The 20,058-nt window shown below is 41.7% G+C and overlaps 1 protein-coding gene across 5 annotated transcripts in view; it reads right to left on the bottom strand.

The window, feature by feature from the left end:
- Positions 1–20,058, bottom strand: part of kdm6ba (lysine (K)-specific demethylase 6B, a) — an 84,992-nt gene that overhangs the window by 44,172 nt on the left and 20,762 nt on the right. For 3 of the 5 annotated variants that reach the window (XM_033325674.1, XM_033325675.1, XM_033325676.1), the window contains exon 4: positions 8,425–8,491. The gene's annotated coding sequence lies outside the window, so the exon portion shown is untranslated. Of the gene's footprint in view, positions 1–562; positions 869–8,424; positions 8,492–20,058 lie in introns of those variants that run through there. The other 2 variants (XM_033325678.1, XM_033325682.1) reach the window with 1 other exon arrangement.

The raw sequence follows: 20,058 nt of genomic DNA, 5'->3' as shown, positions 1-20,058 counted from the left end.
CTTCAACACTCTGCTTCACAGTGTTTTGGTTTTCGGTAACATTTCAAAACATTTGCTTTGACTGAAATCTATGGGAGTCACTACAGAATGACTAATCTGATAGCAGCCTTCACTTTCTCCACCTTCAGCTCACATTTAGCCAGAACAGGACAAATCTTTTCTTAGTCGTGTGCTCGTCTATTTCAGGGCATCCTTCACATGCAAAAGTTTGGGAAGCCCCGTGACATAAACATTCAAGTCCATCCACAAAGACACACACTCATACACACATAGCTCCAGCTGGAGCACACAAGCTCCCTTTGTGCTGCATTCCTCACGCCTTTTAGCCTTAGCTTCAGCTTTTAGCTTAGCTCCTCTCCATCTGCACACACACACACGCGCACACACACACACACACACAAATATATATATCTATATCTATATATATATATAGATATATATACACACACCACACACCACACACACACACACACACACACACACGGCAACTTTCTCCTGCTTTTGTCTGCAGAGCGGTAGCGGCGAAACAGCTGAGAGGTTGTGGATAGGAAACTGGTCTTACCGTGGCTGGACTGAGGCTGAGGACAGACAGAGACACGGGGTCGGCTCGCTGGAGTAAAATCCAAAAGAGGCTTGTTGGTTAAAGCGTCAGCCAGCTCAGCAGATTCCCACTGCCTTCCCTTTCCTACTGCCTTTGCCTTCCTGCCTGCGCTCCCAGCTTTGTGTGTGCCTTGTGTTTTCCCTTTAAATTGCACAGGCTGCCTGCCCCCACCTACTCAGTACACAGGCACACCAAGCCAGCACACAAAACACACACTGCTCCTGAATATGACACTGTTGTCAAAAGCATGTAGGGCTGTTGTTTCTGTTTATATGTTGTTTTCTTATTCTACAGCCTGCAGAGGAAAAGAGAAAAGAAAGGACCAAATTAGAAATCCTATTTGTTTTGCTTCTTCTCTCCCTCTCTAAAAAAAAAAAAAAATGAAAGTGTTTTAGATCTTCTCCTCTGCTGTCTGTTTCTCTTCCTTACCCTTTCTCTATCTCTCTATATTCTGTCTCGCTTTTTTCCCCACTCAGTAGTCAAACAAAGAAAGGAAAGGAACAGAGCAAGCGCACACACGCAAACACACAGACATTCACAACACACATTCGCTCGCTGCTTTCTCTCTCCCTCTCTCACACACACATGCACAGGCTCGGAGCCCAACCCCCCAGCCTGCCTCCCTCTGATTTTTTTTTCACTCCCTGCCTTTCTCTAAACAGCACCTCCCCCCATCCCACCCCCCATCCCTCCCTCAGCCTGATCTGGCCTCGTTCTCATTCGTCTACCACCCCTCCCTCTCTCTCTCCATCCTTCCCCTCCCTCCCTCTGTGTGTCAAACAGATGGGATTGGAGAGCAGAAGGAGTCTCAGTGTTCACTCTCTACCTTGATTTCTCTTCGTTAGTGTGATGTAAGGCTGATGGAAACACGCTTTGGCCTAATGGGCACTCGCTGATAGAAAAAAAAAAAAACCCCAAACAAAACCACAACTTGATACAGATAACCTTTGATCGAGGTTCTAAAACTTTGCAGCGAGTGTGGCTGTGCAGATTTATTACACTGACATCTTCACCCGGGGCGTGAGCACGAAGCCTATGTTAAGACTTTAGCATAAAAACCGACACACATGTGGCTCAGGGAGAACAATGGCTTTCCAAGTTGAGCTCCAAATAAGGTGCAACAGGACCACTCAAACACTCGGTGACTCTTACATTAGCTGACTCCTGCTTTCAGTGCTTTAATGGGATTGACTACATCAGATTGGTATCCATTAAAACAATTATATCAAATCTTCTTCAAGTCTTTTTCTGTCCATTTTGAATTTAAAGGATGACTCTAGTTTGTTATTAATAATAATACTAATAATAATAATTATAGGCTCTTCTTCCACTGCCTTTGCTGTGTAATTTCTTGTCTCCTTGAGAAAAGTACATTTGTGGAAAAAAGAGCTGCAGATCAATATTACTTAGAGTGAAACTTCAGAAGTCTGAGAAACAGTGACATTTAAAAAGTGTTTTGAGGCAAACACTATTTTTTAGGTATATTTCAGTTCTGTACTCTTTAAAAATGTGTCAGTATAAAATGTACTGCATCTACAGTCGGTTTGAGTTTGACTGCACTTTCTAGCTTGGAAAATGAAACAAGTAGATCCCACTTGTTGGCCTGTTACACAAACACACAGAGCATGCCCTCAAGTGCCAGCCACGTGCAGGAAGATGGAATTCCAAGTTGGGAGAAAAAGTACCTTTGGACAGCCAGGACAGAGAGAGAGCACAAGAGAGAGAGAGGGTGGTTATGGAATGACAGTATGGAAAACACAGCATGGACCCTCTGCACTCTCTGACCAGGGCACAGGCCAGAGGAAACACAGGCACTATAACTACACTCACTAACTCCTTTAGACTGCCCTCCCCGCCCACCCTCTCTGTATAAAGAAACCAGGGCACCAGGAGTCACAGCTCCAGACTGCATGACTAGAATGGAAAGATAAGAGACACTAATGAGAAACTGAAGGCAGAGCTGCAGACCTTCAGCAACTTAATATGTGCCAGTTGCTATATCTGCTGTCTGAAAGAGGTTCATTTCATTTTAGCTTATGCTGCATCACTGATGCACAGTGCTCGATACAGATGTTGCATTCAACATGTGTTTAAGTGAAAACATTTCACTAGAGAACAGCTGCAATGGAAGTGTGTGTGTGTGTGTGTGTGTATATATATATATATATATATATATATGTATATAAAAAAATCACCTCCAATTAGTTTAGTTTTATCTCAAATACTTGAGTCAGAAGAACTTTGAATTCTACCAATGCATTATATGTGTGGAAGTGGCTGGTATTTAATTCTGCATGTTATTAGTTTCACTCTGTCTGACTGTACTTTTCTCTACATTATTTGTTATTGATCGTCCGTTTTCTGTGGGTCAACCAAAATTCTGAAGGATACAGACGAGAAATAAACCCTTATGTTTGACTGAAGTAACCCGTATTATTTATTATAGATCTGTCTAATCCAACTGAACGACATTTAACCAAGGTTTTTGATTAAACTGTGCTAAAATTCACTGTAGGAGAGGAGGAATAATGAGAATTACTGGACGTAAACTGTTCAATTCATGGATGCAGGTAAAAGCTCTTGGTAAACAGCTCACAGAAAAGCTGACCTGGACCCTTCCAAAAGTCACGCTGTGTATTCACACCTGCAGCCTGCTGCATCAAACAAACCCTGATTGATCGAGCAGGGAAGGACCATCCAATATCTGGAGTTTGGCCAGTATAGGAATGTAATCTAGGAATAGGAATATACGCAATGAACCAAACAGAGAAAGTATTATCATCATTATTGTTATTGTGGGGAAGAGTTGGGAAAAAGCCTGAAGATCAGCAATATGTGCATTTGAGCATGAACAGCTGAAAAAAAAAAAAAAAAAAAAAAAAAAAAAATCAGGAAGGACATAGCTTCTGTTTAGGAGTATACGAATAAACACAAGGCAAACCTGCTTCACAAAGAAAGGTCAAAGCAAAGATTCAAATCTGGAAAAATGTTTCTGCACTGAGACACCACTGGGCAACAACTTCTCTACTGCAGGTTAGGGTTGGACTCAAACAAACCTTGCAGATTACCAACTAGTGACTGCACCAGTACAGCATGTACACCAGCCAACACTTTGTGCTTTTCCTGGTTTAATTTCCAATGCGCTACCTGGGGCTGTGCGTACACTGTAATTAAGCAACACACAAGAACAAACAAAGCAACAACCACATAGGGCACATACAAAGGACTGAGCACAAAATCACATGTCTTTTCTGTTTAGGTTGTTTATCACATTTTGTTAAAATTTGCCTTTATATTAGATTTTTTCCTCCAATGATTCAATTCATTGTCAGGCTGAACCTCCTAATATTTTAATCACATTTACAGCGAGATGTTTTCTCATTCTGTGAAAATGATTCCAGCATCACTTCCAACAGATGAAAATAGTTTGATGACAGCAGTTGTAAATACCTTCCTGAATGTTAGTGTATATAACATGTCTTCACCCATAACCAATCCTGAGAACAAATCTCTAAATAAGACAATTTATCTGGCTAATTGGGGGTAGAAGGCAAAACAATGGGAAGTAAAACAAGGTGAGTCAATGAGACAGCAAGGAACAGAGGAAACACCCAGTGAGGGCATACGAGGATACAAGGCCAGTCTGTAAGGTGGCATGTTACATAATTCTCTTGCTGTATTGATTTATCACCTTGCTGATTTGGCCCATAGCCAGTATGCAATAGCAATTGCAATATTTGGGATGGAGCCCAGACTCAATGAAAGAAAGAGACTTGGATGTTAAGGTCAGATAGATGGGACTGATAGTGGACAGTGAAACAGAGAGAAAGAAGTGAAGAGCTTGTGAGTAATACCTGTGAATCCTGGGATGCACAGAAAGTGACACGGAGAGAGGGAACAGCGAAGGATAATGAAAAGAGACAGCAAAACAAAGTGTTTATAAGACAGTATTTATCTGAGTGAGATGGAAACAGCTGCAATATGGGGAAAGAAAACAAGTGAGAGCAGGGATGATGGGACAGTGACATATCAGAAGAAGGCAGAAGAGAAAGTAAGTGTGTTAGTGAGTGCAAGGCAGGTTACCCCCTGTGGCTGTAATCAGTACTGTTATATAATAACCAGAAGCACTGGGCATAATAACCTGACACACTGGATCTGCAGGACAAACTGGTCTATTACACACACAGTACATGCAGAGTTTCTTCAAACACTGTACAGTAGGAACAGAAAGTGCCTGTGGCCACATATGCTCTCAGAGTAGATCTGCAATAGCTGGCTCAACCTAAAAATGCACCTTTCGCTCAGCTCAGTCTCCAGAGAGGCTAAATCCAAAAACACTGGCTCAGGGTATGTTTAAGCCTTTTATATGTTTATGCCTGTCAGATCAGCATCGGGAGAACACAATCCAAACCCTTCACTCTCCACACCGTTTTCCAAGTCAAGAACCTAGGGTGCTACACTGACAAACTCTGCAGCCTTCTGAAACCAACAAGCCGACACTCTTCACACAGGGACTGGCCTGGTACATGGAGCTCAGAAAGTATGTTGTAAGTGCATGCACTATCATGCATGTCACTGAAGAAATACTGTGTGCACCTGTGTATCCATTTGATCAATCGCACATTGCCCCTTCCTGTCGACACACACAGTTTGATGACATGTCATATGAACTAGTTTGTTCGAGCAAAGCTGGACATTTAGCAAGGATGGGGAAACCAGGAGGGGGACGAGCGGATTTTTTTTATGGTGTAGGACGAATATTTGTGCAACAACATTAAAAATGTAAGTGGATGTCACATTCATGTTAACACTTTTCTCATGTTAGCTGACTTAAGTGTGGGTGTAGTCACATACTTTTCACTAACATCCTGTTCTCCACAATTCCCTTCCTACCGGAGCATCAGGGCCTCTCCTCCCTCCTCCCTTCCCCTCTGGCACTTCCTCCTTGTTGTGACATCTCTCTCTCTCTCATTCTCTCACCGTCTCTGGATGAACTACAGACAGATGAGGGGAAGGAAGCAGAGATAAAGGCAGAAAACTAGATTAATGGGATGAATGGCACACAAAGGAAGAGGAACAGTGAGAAGATGGAGGGGAAAAAAAAGTAGAATGAGAGCAGGAGAGGGAGGCTGAGCTAGAACAGGCTTTCCTTGTGCTACTGTGAATAATTTACTTTATTCCACTCACTCTCTCTCTCTTAAAAGATGTATTCAAGACATATTCAACTGGGGGGTGTGAGCTGATTAATTGCCAATTAATGCTTAACGAGGTACAGCTGTGTTCAATTAACACTGGTTTAGGCACCATTTCTTCTGACACCCCTCCCTCTCTCCCTTCATCAAATATCAGACCCTCTCCTTCCCCTTCTGCTGCTGACTCCTCACTACAGCAAGTCTTGCTCAAGACAGAGGTGAGAGAAAAACAGAGGCTGAGCCACTGAAACTGGAAACAGGATGCAGCGATATCTGACCAATTACTGACCACTTACTTGCTACTTTTCTCTAATTCTAAGTGCAACGTAAAGTCGATTTCTCCTTGAACCTGCGTCCTGGCTATTCACCTTGTTTGACAAGCAGGACCACACAATGCTTTGCTAACAATTGGGGGGTATGTCTTTGATTACCCACAACACAGTAACAATGGACAAGTATTCCCACTTGTGAATACTTTTTGCATAACGTTAGGTTGGTGAAGGCAAGGAGGATGAATCCGGTGCTGTGATTGGTCCAACTCATTTTCTTTTCTTCTTCTTTTGCTTTTCAGCAGACTACACCAGAGACATGGGAAACACATGGCTAAGACGCTGCTTAGTCGGCCACATTTAAAAGGCATCACCAGCTTTTTGTGTACGTTAGAGGGAGAAATCGTACCAACGTACTTTGATATTAAATGTGTACCTGCTAAGAAAAACACATGTAGGTTTAAGGTGGGCAAATATAATGTCCAAGAAAACTCAAAACAAATACTTTTTAGCTTTCTATGCTCAAGTTTTGCAAACTGTTTTTTTCACTGCAAACTGACTCATGGAAGACACTACATTTCCATTTGACCTCTTTCTAAAAAAATTGAAAGCAGGACTCAAATATAGTAAGAGCTGAAGAGGAGGGTGGCCTGGCCAGAAAAACATAAATCAAATTCATCAAATTTGTTACTGACAAGTCCATGCTGGCAGTACATTTGACCACGACCATCAGCAGAAAGCCTGATGACCATAGAAGTACACCACACACACCCACCCACACACCCACACACTTGCAACCCACTGTAAGGCTGTGTTCATTTCATCATCCTTTTCTTAGTTTAAGATACTACAGGACACACGAGGACTTGCTCGTGTTAAAATCAAAGTTTTTGGCATTAAGCCTAAAACAACATCTAGCAGCTACTGATAAAACATGTAATCGTTGATCTGTTAGTCACCTTTTGTTTTAGTTGTCTTTGTCCTGGTGACTTCCTTTCCATTACAATATTTTTTGTCACGTGATGCAGATGTTATCTGCTGGTATCTGATCGTCAGGTTTGATATAAATGAATGCACAGTGTGGAGTTAACAGATGACTACAGATGTCTTAAATGTCAAACCACTATCTTTTCTGTCATTTGAAGTTGCCAACACAGAAGAGTCCTTGGAGTATCTTTAACAAATACATGACACAAATTTCATCAGTTCCAGCCACAAGCAGTGCATGTTGTGGTGTGTGATGGATTCAGCATAGATATAGCTGGTGAACCCACTGACACAGAGACATTTGAATTCTTCACCATGCCTCCATTTACCCTCCTATCCCTCGGCAAGCAACAACCCACAGGGCTCGTAAGTTTGATGCCTTCTTTTTTCTCTCCCTCTCATCCTCTGTTTTCTTCATCCTGCTTTAGCTCTGTCTTCCCTTCAACTCATCCAGTTTATCTGCCTGAAGCCTCTCCCCTCCCTCTCTGAGCCTGTCTGTGCAGGACAAACATCCACATCACTGGTCTGAGTTCAGATCTTTTGCACTGCCCAGCCAATGACCACAACACACAGAATACATACACTCACTCTCTCTCACACACACACACACACACACACACACACACACACACACACACACACACACACACAGCAGTCATATACCTGTTATAAGTAAATACAAGAGTAGTACAAAAAGAAAAGCCAGAAAGCAACAAGAGATGTTAAGTGCTGCATCTATGTGTTGGACTATTATTGCGTGCATGTCCCTGTCTCTTCTTCCATTTGGTTTACATTACAATCCAATATCTCCACTAATTTCTACAGTGAGGGAGAAGAATGGAGGAGTAGGTGCATACAGAGTTGGCTGAAACTCTTCATCCCTGCTGCTTTTCTTCCTCTCTAACTTGCCCTCTACCTGCCTGTCTGGCTCCCTTGCTCTTTTCCTCTAATACTCCTCCTGCCTGTCTCTCCTCTCCTGCTTTCTTCTTCTGATACATGTAGAATGGAGCTCATCTTCCTCTGTAAAACCCCGCAGGTATATACTGTGTCTGATTTCATGTAATTGTGTGAGTGAGTGTGCAAAATGTACTTTAAAGTCATGTGCATAAGAGCTTTTTCTTTTATGTCACATTGTGCTTGTAGTTACTGTATTTGTGAGTTAGCTGTGTGTAGAATGTGTGTTTGTGTGTTGGAGATATCTTGTTTCCTCAGGGGAGTACAGGCTCATTTCCACTGTCTGCTGTAGCCAGCCTGGTAGTGCATCGATAATCTATTAGGGAAGAAACGCAAGCACACCCACACACACACACACACACACGCACCCACACACATATACACACACACGCACATGCAGGGATATGCTTGTTCTTCTTACCTGCCACCGATGAGCACAATCTGGGTGTGTACTGACTGTAGCTGCGTGGGCTGAATATGGCCTGCACCTGAAAAGCAAGTATACCACAGATATAAGAAACACACATGGACAACATTAATCAGTGCCACTGCCTAATACATATTGTAAGATATAGTGCTATGCTTGAATAAATAGCTGCTTCACCATGCCTGCCACATCTATTGGATTACATGCCCTTGTGCAGACTTGACTGTGCTCTACTTGACCAAAAGTCTATAGAGACAGAAAAGGACTTACACATGGGATTGCTGAGGATTTCATTCCATAACCATGGGCATGAATTTGCTGCTCTCACAGCCTTTATTGAATCATGCTGGGCAATAAGTGTGCCCTTCTGTCCCCAAAGGTCTTATATAGGGTGAGGTCAGAGCTCTGTGCCAGTCAAGTCAGTCAGGTTTTCCACACCACACTCAGGAATTTCATACAGATAGACAAGGATTTCTTCATGAACCCTGCTTTGTACGGTGACTGAGGCCATAGAAAACTATCCCAAACACTTGCTCATTTAAGGCACCACAGTGTTTCCTTTTATTTAATTAATTCTGTGTCACAAATGTCAAAAACTATTACAAATAAAATCAAAGGAAAAAATTTTAGGCTTTGTAAGTAAATAACAGAGGCAATAATCTCTCAATATCAAAAGCATCCTAATGCTTCAAATACTCAGTAAAACATGTATGTAATGTACAGTGATCAGGGTATATCAATGGTGAAAGAAAGTTCTTTTAGTATTTATCCTGTAAACACACATGTCACAGGCACAGAAACACAGCCAAAATAATAATCAACCATAAAGACAAGACAATGTAGATGAAAATATGCAGAGGTGTTTTTGAAAATGCACAAGACCTGATGTAATTCTCCCTGTACATATGAAAATAGCCACATGCTCACATGGAAACTGAGGTAAAAAGAGCCCCTTGCACTGATAAACCTCACAACGTGGGAGTGATTACAGCTTCCAGACAAGACGTACACCCACTGCTATTATATCTGCAAATCCAAACTAGACACAACACACACACACACACACAGAAAGACGGACACACAAATAACACACGGCCAGACAAAAATACATAAACAAGATACCAGTATGATGTAAGAAACTGCAATATCAGACATCACTGTAATTAAAGCTAAAGCCTGTTTATCAGGCTTAAGTAGGACAGGAGGATCCAAAGATGGAGCTTGTTTACAATAACACAGCCATGAACACACAGTGTAACGGCATTTTAAACACTACCCTGCTGCCAGCCTATACTGACTGTAGCAACATACAGAACACAACCAGGCTTTTGTGCCATATAAAGAGTGTAAAATAAAGTCCAGATGGATTGTGGGAATGTTGCTGTAGCAGGCACATAAACATAGTAAAAATAAACATGAGGGCGATGTTCGGGGTGATGTCTGAATTTCACGTGTAAGTAGTTTTAACGAGAGGTGTTTAAGTTCAAAGCTGAAAGATACTACTACAATTTTAAAAAACAAACAACATTTATGAAGCGGAAACCAACAAGTGCTTGGTATTTCTGCTTGACGTTTGACTCATATTCCTGCTGGAGACTTTAAACTTACAAGGATTCTCTGGAGACCTGCCCTAACCTTAACAATAACCACTACTTCCCTAATCTCAACCCTAACAGTGTTCACACAGGCTGGCCCAACTGTTAAAAAAAGCACCCAGCTAAAAAACAAGGGTACATTGAAAAACACTCAACTTTATGCAAATGTCCTCTGACACAGTACGAGCAACAGTCAGGTCAGACTCCATCATCTTGATCCAATGGAAATTAAGTTATACTATTGCACTCCTCTGTGTAAATAAATTTTTAAACAAAAGTAGAGAAATTTATTGTGCGACTATCCAGCTTTTTGTCTTCAAGAACAATGTGTGGAAACAGCATACGACAGAAAACAACTGTGTAGTCGAAGTATGTAAATTACAGTGGTGTGGAAAAGTGTTGGCCCCCGTCCTGATTTCTTATTTCTTTTTTTTGTATGTTTGTCACACCTTAATGTTTCAGATTATCAAACAAATTTAAATATTAGTCAAAGATAAGTAAACACATGGTGCAGTTTTTAAATGAAGGTTTTTATTATTAAGGGAAAACAAAATCGAAAACTACATGGCCCTATGTGAAAAAGACCCCACAACAACATCCAAAGAACTGCAGGCCTCACTTGCCTCAGTTAAGGTCACTGTTCATGACTCCACCATAAGAAAGAGACTGGGCAAAAATGGTCTGCATGGCAGAGTTCCAAGACGAAAACCACTGCTGAGCAAGAAGAACATAAAGGCTCGTCTCAGTTTTTCCAGAAAACATCTTGATGATCACCAAGACTTTTGGGAAAATACTCTGTGGACTGACGAGACAAGAGTTGAACTTTTTGGAAGGTGTGTGCCCCATTACGTCTGGTGTAAAAGTAACACTGCATTTCAGAAAAAGAACATCATACCAACAGTAAAATATGGTGGTGGTAGTGTGATGGTCTGGGACTGTTTTGCTGCTTCAGGACCTGGAAGACTTGCTGTGATAAATGGAACCATGAATTCTGCTGTCTACCAAAAAATCCTGAAGGAGAATGTCCGGCCATCTGTTCATGACCTTAAGCTGAAGCGAACTTGGGTTCTGCAGCAGGACAGTGATCCAAAACACAGCAGCAAGTCCACCTCTGAATGGCTGAAGAAAAACAAAATTAAGACTTTGGAGTGGCCTAGTCAAAGTCCTGACCTGAATCCAATTGAGATGCTGTGGCATGACCTTAAAAAGGTGGTTCATGCTCGAAAACCCTCCAATGTGGCTGAATTACAACAATTCTGCAAAGACGAGTGGCCAAAATTCCTCCACATTCCTGTAACAGACTCATTGCAAGTTATTGCAAACACTTGATTGCAGTTGTTGCTCTAAGGGTGGACCAACCAGTCATTAGGTTTAGGGGCCAACACTTTTTCACACAGGGCCATGTAGTTTTGGATTTTGTTTTCCCTTAATAATATAAACCTTATTTAAAAACTGCATGATGTGTTTACTTGTGTTGTCTTTGACTAATATTTAAATTTGTTTGATGATCTGAAACATTAGTGTGACAAACATGCAACAAAATAAGAAAACAGGAAGGGGGCCAACACTTTTTCACACCACTGTGTATGTACGCACCACCAGAACTACAGCTTCACCAAAGGCCAGATACGGCCAGCTTCTTTGTGTCTGTGTGCTTGAATGCACTAATGACCCTTAACCCATCCTTCTCTAAACCATAAACCAATAATTTACATGGTGGGGACCAAACAGTGCATATGTGCACGCGCGCACACACGCACACACGCACACACGCACACACGCACACACGCACACACGCACACACGCACACACGCACACACACACACACACACACACACACACACACACACACACACACACACACACACACACACACACACACACACACACACAGCAAGAGCATCCTATTTAAGATGTGTTTATTTTTCCATTTCTAATCACAAAACTGAAATCAGTCACGCTTCCTCAACGGCAAACTTTTAGACACAATAATCAAACATTCATTTCAACTAAACATCCCACCCAATATTATTAAATATTTCATTTGCCATTTTCTTCTTTGGATAATCCCTGAATTCCTGCCTTTGGGAATTCCTCTACAGATTATGCTCCCATCTATACTACTACAGGACCAAGCAAAGGGGGAGGAGGTGAAGGAGGAGAACAAGGAAAGGGGAGGGGGAGAGGAGGGGGCTCTTGTTTTAGGTTGGAGGTCTGTGATTCTTGCTGGGCTTGCAGTTCCCCCTGCGGATATGTTTTGTGCGTGTCAAGGAATGCGCTCATTCGGCCTGTCTGTCTCCCTCTGTTCCTTCTCCTCCTTTCTTTCACCTTCTTTAGAGAGCAGAGGTCTATAGGTAGACAGACACCTGACAACAGCTCCCATGATCTGCCTGACAACAGCCTGAGGGCCCACTCATGGGAACACATACAGACACACATGTATTGTGCACAGTCACAACAGAGAGAGAGGGGTGGGTGACAGACAAAAGTGGGGCCCCAGGATGGAGCCTTGAGGCACTCCAACCTGGTGACACAGCAGCACTAGCTTCCCTCAGGCCCCTCAGCCCAGTTAGCCACTGTTTTGAAGCTGCTCCACTGCTGCTTGCAAACTGCTGTAGTTTGGAAGAAGTCAACGTCTAGCTCCTGCTTCTTACAGGACATTGCATTTTATACTTGTGGTCTGTTTATGTAGTGTGGTCAAGGAAGGAAACACTAGTAGAACTATGTGGATTTACTCACAAATCTAACTGTACAACCTCCAAAGAAATGAATCAATCATGCTTTTAATAATTACGCTTACTGCACTTTGGCAAAGCTGTAGCCTTAACCAATGCACACAAAGAAATCCACAATGAAACAGCAAATGTAAACACAGAGCAGTTTAAAATCTAAATGTGCACGACAAACACTAACACATGCACGGAAGGAACATCTAATAGAAATTCCCAACAAAGATTAGACCAGATATTAGATGATGATGACAAATCATGGAGGCTACTGAGGTTTTCTGAAATGCACGTAAAAGCATCTGCAAACAGCCACACAATCACTGTCTGCAAGACACCTCCCACTCAATCCCATTGTCACCTTACTTAACCTCCAGTATACTGGAAAACTACTAAAGTTGCTGGTAGAAATACAAAACAGCAAGAGAGACACACAAAGAGAAGAAAAAAAAAAAATCTAGCATCAGCTTGTCTCTGAGGCAGCGCAAAGCCTGAAATGAAAGGGAATAAAAGAGTGAGAAGAAAGAAGGAAAGATAGGGAACATATGGTGTATGGGGACCTATGCGCCTTTCCCTTCCCTCATCTCCTCTGTTTTTCCTCATCTCTCACACCTGGGACCATTACTCCTCATGGAATCAACACCCAACTAAAACCCTACTTTCTTTAATTAGTTCCCTCTCTACCTCCTCCATCCATATGCTCTCATCTCTGTTTTCTTTCCTCTCTCTCTCCTCCAATCTGCTCCATTACTTGTGTCCCATCTTCATGATATTTCACTGATTTTTCCTCTTCTCAGTCAGCTAATCACTTTGAATTACTATTAGACAAAACATTGACAACACAATCTATAAAATGTGTAACTTTCTCACATATTTATCACCTCTGTGTGCACAGTGTAGAGATGCATAGCGTGTGCTATGGGGGCCTGTGTGGGAAAGAGGATGGAGAAAGTGCAACAGGATTGGAAATAAGCCGCTCATTTTTTTACTAGTCACATTCTTGCTTTAACCTGCAGCATCTAAGGGCTGTGAGAAATAATACAAGACCTACAATATTCAAGTATGATTATCTGGATAAAAAAAGAAATCGTATTTCATAAAGTAAGTACTTAAACTCTAAGGAAAGTACTGGCCTTTTCTCTCTCTGTCACACACCACAAACTGATGGAAGATGCATTTGAGTTGAGTTTAATGTCACTCCTTACTTGTTAGAGCTAACTAACTAACTAGCCATGTTCAGGGTGATAAGCGACTAAGGACAGGGGTATCCTCACCTAGATGTGGCATTTGGTTGATTTGTGGTCCTTAATGGCTTAAAATTTTAAATTTCAGTCTGAACAATGAAATGAAGTTTTGTTACTGGCATCCAATGATTCCTGAAAAAAAAACTGAACAGAATATGGCCTGGCTTGGTTCTGTTATCTGCATTTTCTGACCCTCACCTCTAAGGGCCTGTGTCCCCTCCTGGGGTTTTTGTTGTAGTAGCTGTTTACCACATTTTTAGCCTTGGCTCCGTGACCTAAACCTGGGGTGACTCCTTTCCGCTGCTGGCCACTAGTGGTTAGTGTTCAATGCTCCAGTTTCCAAAGTTACCCTGTGTGTTTCCTTGACAAAGTCAGCATGAGAGCAAGGAAGAGTGTTAGCTGACAAACAACAGGTCTAGCTCTATACTGTAATTAATAAACTCTCAAATCTCAATAACAAGACAAAAATTAGGATTTAAAAACATGTAAACACTGGATGGTAAAGAAAGTGATATTAGATCATGACAGTGCCTGTTTTATGCCATCCAAGTTTATACACACCAATTTATTTACAAAGCCCATCTGTCCTGCACCAAGAACATCACCTTTACAGCTTGCAGCTGTGATGTTTTAATCTTGTTTTATTTTCCCACGCACACAAACTAAAGTCATTCAGGTTGCCTTAGTGAAACAGGATGTACATGTAATATCTGTTTATGTGTGTAAACGTGTCAACACATCAATGTAGAAAAATCTGTGTCTGAAATTGACTTCTGCCTTGGCCGTGTGCCTGGCTTTGATGTGTGCAACCCCGACCTCAAAAGGGTCAAGTCAGTATACCGTATGTGTAGAGCGTCTTTGAGGGACACAGACAGGCCATGAAGGAATTTACTGCTTGCTTATTTATTGCTTACGTAAAGCACAGTGGCCTGAAACCAGTGCACCCACATCAAAGTTGTCCACTTGCTATGTTCAACATATGGTAACCTTCTCCTTAAATGAGAAATCAGAAACATACAATACATTTATGAATACCATGTGTAAGGTCCCATAAAAATAGTAAGTGTCAAAGAAAATTTAAAAAAAATACATAAATAATGCAGGTTCACCTGAGAAATATAAACAACTTTAATGCTTCTTGTAACTGTCAAGAGTAATTACAGGACATCTTAGGAGGAAGGTTATTGTAAAAACAATATAAAAGTGTTAGAACCTTAGTCAAGTCTAACAAATGTCTTTGTTGATTTAATTTGCATATGGCATATGAACGGGTGCTAAAAATACACTAGAGCCAAGAATTACCTTGTGATTAATGATTCCTAATCAGGCCTCAGCTTACCTGGGTTCATGACAGCCGTAATTAAGAGTTATAGTGGTTTTAATGGGAGGCACTGCCCTCACTCATGGCCCAGGTCTGTGGCAGTGAAATAATGCAGACAGTGATAGACACAAAGGCAACAAAAATACCACCAGACTTTCCATCAGACAAATTACAGATACACAGATGTCCCATGCTGAGTAAGTGATGATGAAAGCAAACTCTGAAATGTTTAAGTACAGGTTAGAAATCACACTATGTAAATTAAGAGATGTAATGTAAAAACTAGGCTCTAAAACAAACAGAGATGTTAAATAAAAGGTATAAGGTGTTTTATGTAAAGCTTCAGGGAAAATTTCAGCCAAATGTGCCTTTTAGTCACTAAATTAATCATTGCATGTTACATGACTGGATGAATATACAGCGGGCAGTGTTCTCCAAATGAGGCTTTTTGTTGTACTAAATAGAAGAGGGAGCACAATGAGTTTTCAGTGGGTGGAGACGACCAAATGACGCAAAAGCACTAAATCAGACCAAAAAGGAAAATACCACAACTGTGTTTAATATGCTGGCGCATGTGTTTCACAGTGGTTCTAATTTTGTGTGAGAGTGAAAATATGGGTGTTGCTCATGTGTACTTCTGACAGTGTGCATTTGTAAACTTCACCTCCCTCTGCTGAGCCTGGTTGCTAGGACACCTGCTCTGGGCTCGTGCAGGGGCTCGACTGTCTGGCCTGACCCTTTGACCCACAGAGGTCTAACCCTCGTGACCTCAGCACACTGACCGCTCCCATCTCACTGGTGTGTTTGCTTGCACACAAAGTGTGCTTTCCATTTGCTCTACACAGCTTCTCTTGGCATGTGTGTCGTTTTTATGGATACTAAAGCTTTGATCAAAGCGGCATTTTGCTGAGCTGTTTAAGAGGGGGCACCAAAATCTTCTCTGAACACAGACATCCACAGAACAACATATGGTCTCTGGCTTTTAGAGGCCCTGGGAAATACTGAGGTTCAGGGCCCCCCTGTCTTTATATTAAGTCCAATGTCATCACAGTGCTAAGCTCTGAAAAATAATCTTGCCTTGGATATGCTCTGGAAATTCAACCAAGTATGAAACACAAAACAAGCTCCACACATGAGGGCACAAGGACAGGGTGGCACTCACATACAGTTCCTCTAGATGTGCTCCAACCTTAACTGTCATCACTACCTGCATAAACTTAACCTTTACTCTAACCTTAAACCAAGACATCACCAGGTCCTCACAGGGGAATACTAGCTGTGTGAGTACACACACACACTGAGCTGTGAGGACACTCAACCTTAACCATTACATTTAAATGCCGAGCCCCAACCCTAACCTGTTACCTTAAATCTAAAAAATCTAAATCTCAATCTGCTTTCATGGTGTGAGGACTGTTCAAGCATGTCCTCACTTCTTAAAACTCATACTGATCCTCACACCGTAGGCCACACATGTACACATCCGTCAATGTATGTGTAGACACAAATGCTCACATACATCTCTAGAAATAAATTAATGCAGAGGAAGAGAAAAAGTGGGATTCAGGGTCAGAGTGTCACTGACAACCAACATTATTCTACTGAGCAAATATAGACAGACCTAGAAAAACAGAGTGGGTGGTAGCTCTGTGTGTGTGCGCATGTGTGGTATCATGCTGTCTTGCTAGCATGAGACACAAGGCTCACTGGGGAGGTGTCACACCCATCAGCCTTCTGGGAAATGCCAATACCTTATTGTAATCACGTGCACAGATATACACAGCCTTTCAGTCCACCTACAGAGGGACCATATATACATATACAATAAATACTTTTCTAGGTTACATATACACATATCACACAGACTTTCCGCTCAGAGACTTGTTGGCTGACGAGGATGTGAAACAGAGCCTGGAAAGCACAGAGACCCTATTAAACACTGTTGGATCTGCAACACATACCAAGCTAAACACTGTAGATCAGCTGAGTCAGCATGCCAAAAGAGAAAAGACTGGAGGTTTGGAAAATACAATGAGCCCTGTAACCAGGAGACACACACAACATCAATGACCATGTACAGTACACTGACATGCTGCAGGCACACAAGTACAGAAACATGTGCACAGTTAGAGAAATAGCCAGGAACAATGGAAACTTGCAAACACAAAGGAACAGGAACACACACTAACCAGTGTGGTTGAACAGGGGAGCAGGGAGCACAAGGATATACATGTTTTCCTTCACATCTGGCTCTTCTTAGACCAAGACACAAAAGAAGCAGTGTGTGCAGTGAATGTGGCAACATGTGTGTGTCCTCTGGTCAATGCTTTGATAGCTGGTGAAGGAAGAACAGGGCTCATTCCTGAGTCCAGACAGGACAGCAAGGAGGGCCAGCCGCTGTCAGATACACAAACCTCATACAATTGTTCAGAGTCTGCCTGAGAGGCACACAGACACACACATTAATCCACACACACAAAGAAAAGGATATTGTAGCAACAGAGGCAAACATATCTTTGTGCATTGCTATCTTTGTTATTTGGGCAGTGTGAGACTTTTTCAATACCACATTCATCTTAGTGGAAATGTGACATGTGAATCATCTAGTGGGTTGCAGGTCTGACTGTGCGGTAAAAATAGCCCTGTGTGACAAATGTGCTTACAGAGTGATGATGAAACACTTCTGGATGTGCACAACTCTATAAACTCTTTGTCTCATCTCAGTGTACAACCACTGTTACTTTCCTGTGCTCTCTTGTGTCTGTGGTGTGTATGTGGAGATAGGAGTGGTGGTATGTCTAGTCTTACTAGATCCCACTTTGTCTACAAGACACTGTGCTAGTCCCACCGTATTAAAGAGAGAGACAAAGGGAAGATGGGAACAGGAAGAAGTAAAGCCTGGGTGTGATGTTAAAGTCTAAAGCACACACACGCACGCACATGCACCCGCACCCCCCCCCCCCCCCACACACACACACACACAGAGCAAGTATCAGTCCACAACTGATCAGCATACTTGAGAGAGGGATAAAGAAAAAATAGCCAGTATCTCTCTGCCGTAAAACAACTGATCTAAGGCCAGTGCTGTCAGTCTACTTTGTAAAGGAAAAGCCCACATGATGGGACAGTCAATCAGTAAGAGCTGCAAAAGAGAGAATGTGAGAATAATTCAACATGACACAGTAAATTAGCCTCAACAGAATCAGACTGAAGCCTGTAATACAGAACCATATCAGTCATTTTGACAATAATTGTTCAGTGGTACACAGTGAAAAAATGAGTCTGTGTTAATGTGTAAGTGCTGATCTGCAGGTATATTGTGACATTTGTCCTGTGCAGTTGCAATAGAAGAAACTGTTGAGACTCAGTGTGGTCTAGTTGGTGCATCAAAATAATCTAAGCAAGGGTTATACAGTGTGGGAGGTTTTCATTTTGACACCAGTCAATTTTCAGGTTTTTGTAAATGTACAGAGTTTAAGAGCATCATAACAAACTGATTAGGATTCTGCTATGGACTATATCAGTCATATTAATATTATACTCATCAAGTTCACTGCTGAAGTCTGGGAATGCACTGATGTTGCTAAAATGAAGCTCAACAGCACAAGAAACTGTCACATATTAACAAAAACAAATTCATTACTAATTATTAAAAATCTTGGCTGGTTTTTAATGTTTTTTTTTTTTTTTTTTAGCTGTTTTCTAATGCAACACAGCAACAGCAATAAAAATAGTAGCCTGAGCACACAGGGTCAATCATGTACAAAAGTTAATTTAGATACAAGACAAAATCAATTTTGAAGATTTGTGAAAAGTAGAAATAATAGTTTGTTGTGTGAACTAATTGTGTGTGTGTGTGTGTGCGTGTGTAAATACATTATGTTTTTCACCTCGTGTGTGTATATTGCTCTTTCATGTGAGGTGTGAAGCTTGAGGCCTGGAGTCATTACGAGACAGGCAGACTGACACAGAGGTAATTAGAAAGTTGTGGGAAAGAGAAAAATAAATATGAAAGAGTAAACAAAGGGAATGAAAAAGTCGAGTGATGAAGAAAGAGGACGAGCAAGAACTTGAAACTGTGCCAATAAGAGAGCAAAAAAAAAAAAAAAGAACGTTGAAAATGGAAATACAGGGTTAGGGCAAAAAAGTGTGACAATGAGAAAGAACCACTCATTTTACCATAGAGTAGTAAAGTCAACCAGAGATGTCAGTGGCAGCACTGTGGGTGGCTGTGGAGGATGGAGCACACACACACACCCTCACTGAGTGATGCAAGCTAGCTGGTCTAAGCCCGGTGGCTAGCACAAGCCTTTATTGGTTAGGCAGCTGGTTTGATGTGGAGCCCACACACAGTGATAGGATGACAGACACGACACACACACAGCAGACGGGGGGGATGTGTATGTGGATGTGTTGAGTTGGGCTATACATATGTTTATATGGTGACAGCGATAGTATGTCTGTGTATAGTTGGCTTCAGAAAGTGTGTGTGTGTGTGTGAATAAAAAAGCAGGTTGGAGAGTATGATGGAGAGAGGAGACAGAACGTGAGGTGGAGAGGGAGAGAGGGAGAGAGAGGGAGAGAGAGAGAAAGGTGAAATGAACAAAAACAAGAGATGATAGCAGACATACACACATTTGTGTACAGCAAGAGGAAGAAGAAAAAAAAATGTGTACACAGAGAAAAGAAATGGGATGAATGTGGAAAAAAAAATAGAGAGACAGAATGACCCTAATGATTGA

This window comes from Mastacembelus armatus, chromosome 18 (assembly GCF_900324485.2).
Source record: "Mastacembelus armatus chromosome 18, fMasArm1.2, whole genome shotgun sequence".
Taxonomy (NCBI): domain Eukaryota; kingdom Metazoa; phylum Chordata; class Actinopteri; order Synbranchiformes; family Mastacembelidae; genus Mastacembelus; species Mastacembelus armatus.
Note: the sequence above shows the minus strand (reverse complement) of the source record. Positions and strands in the feature narration are given on the sequence as shown.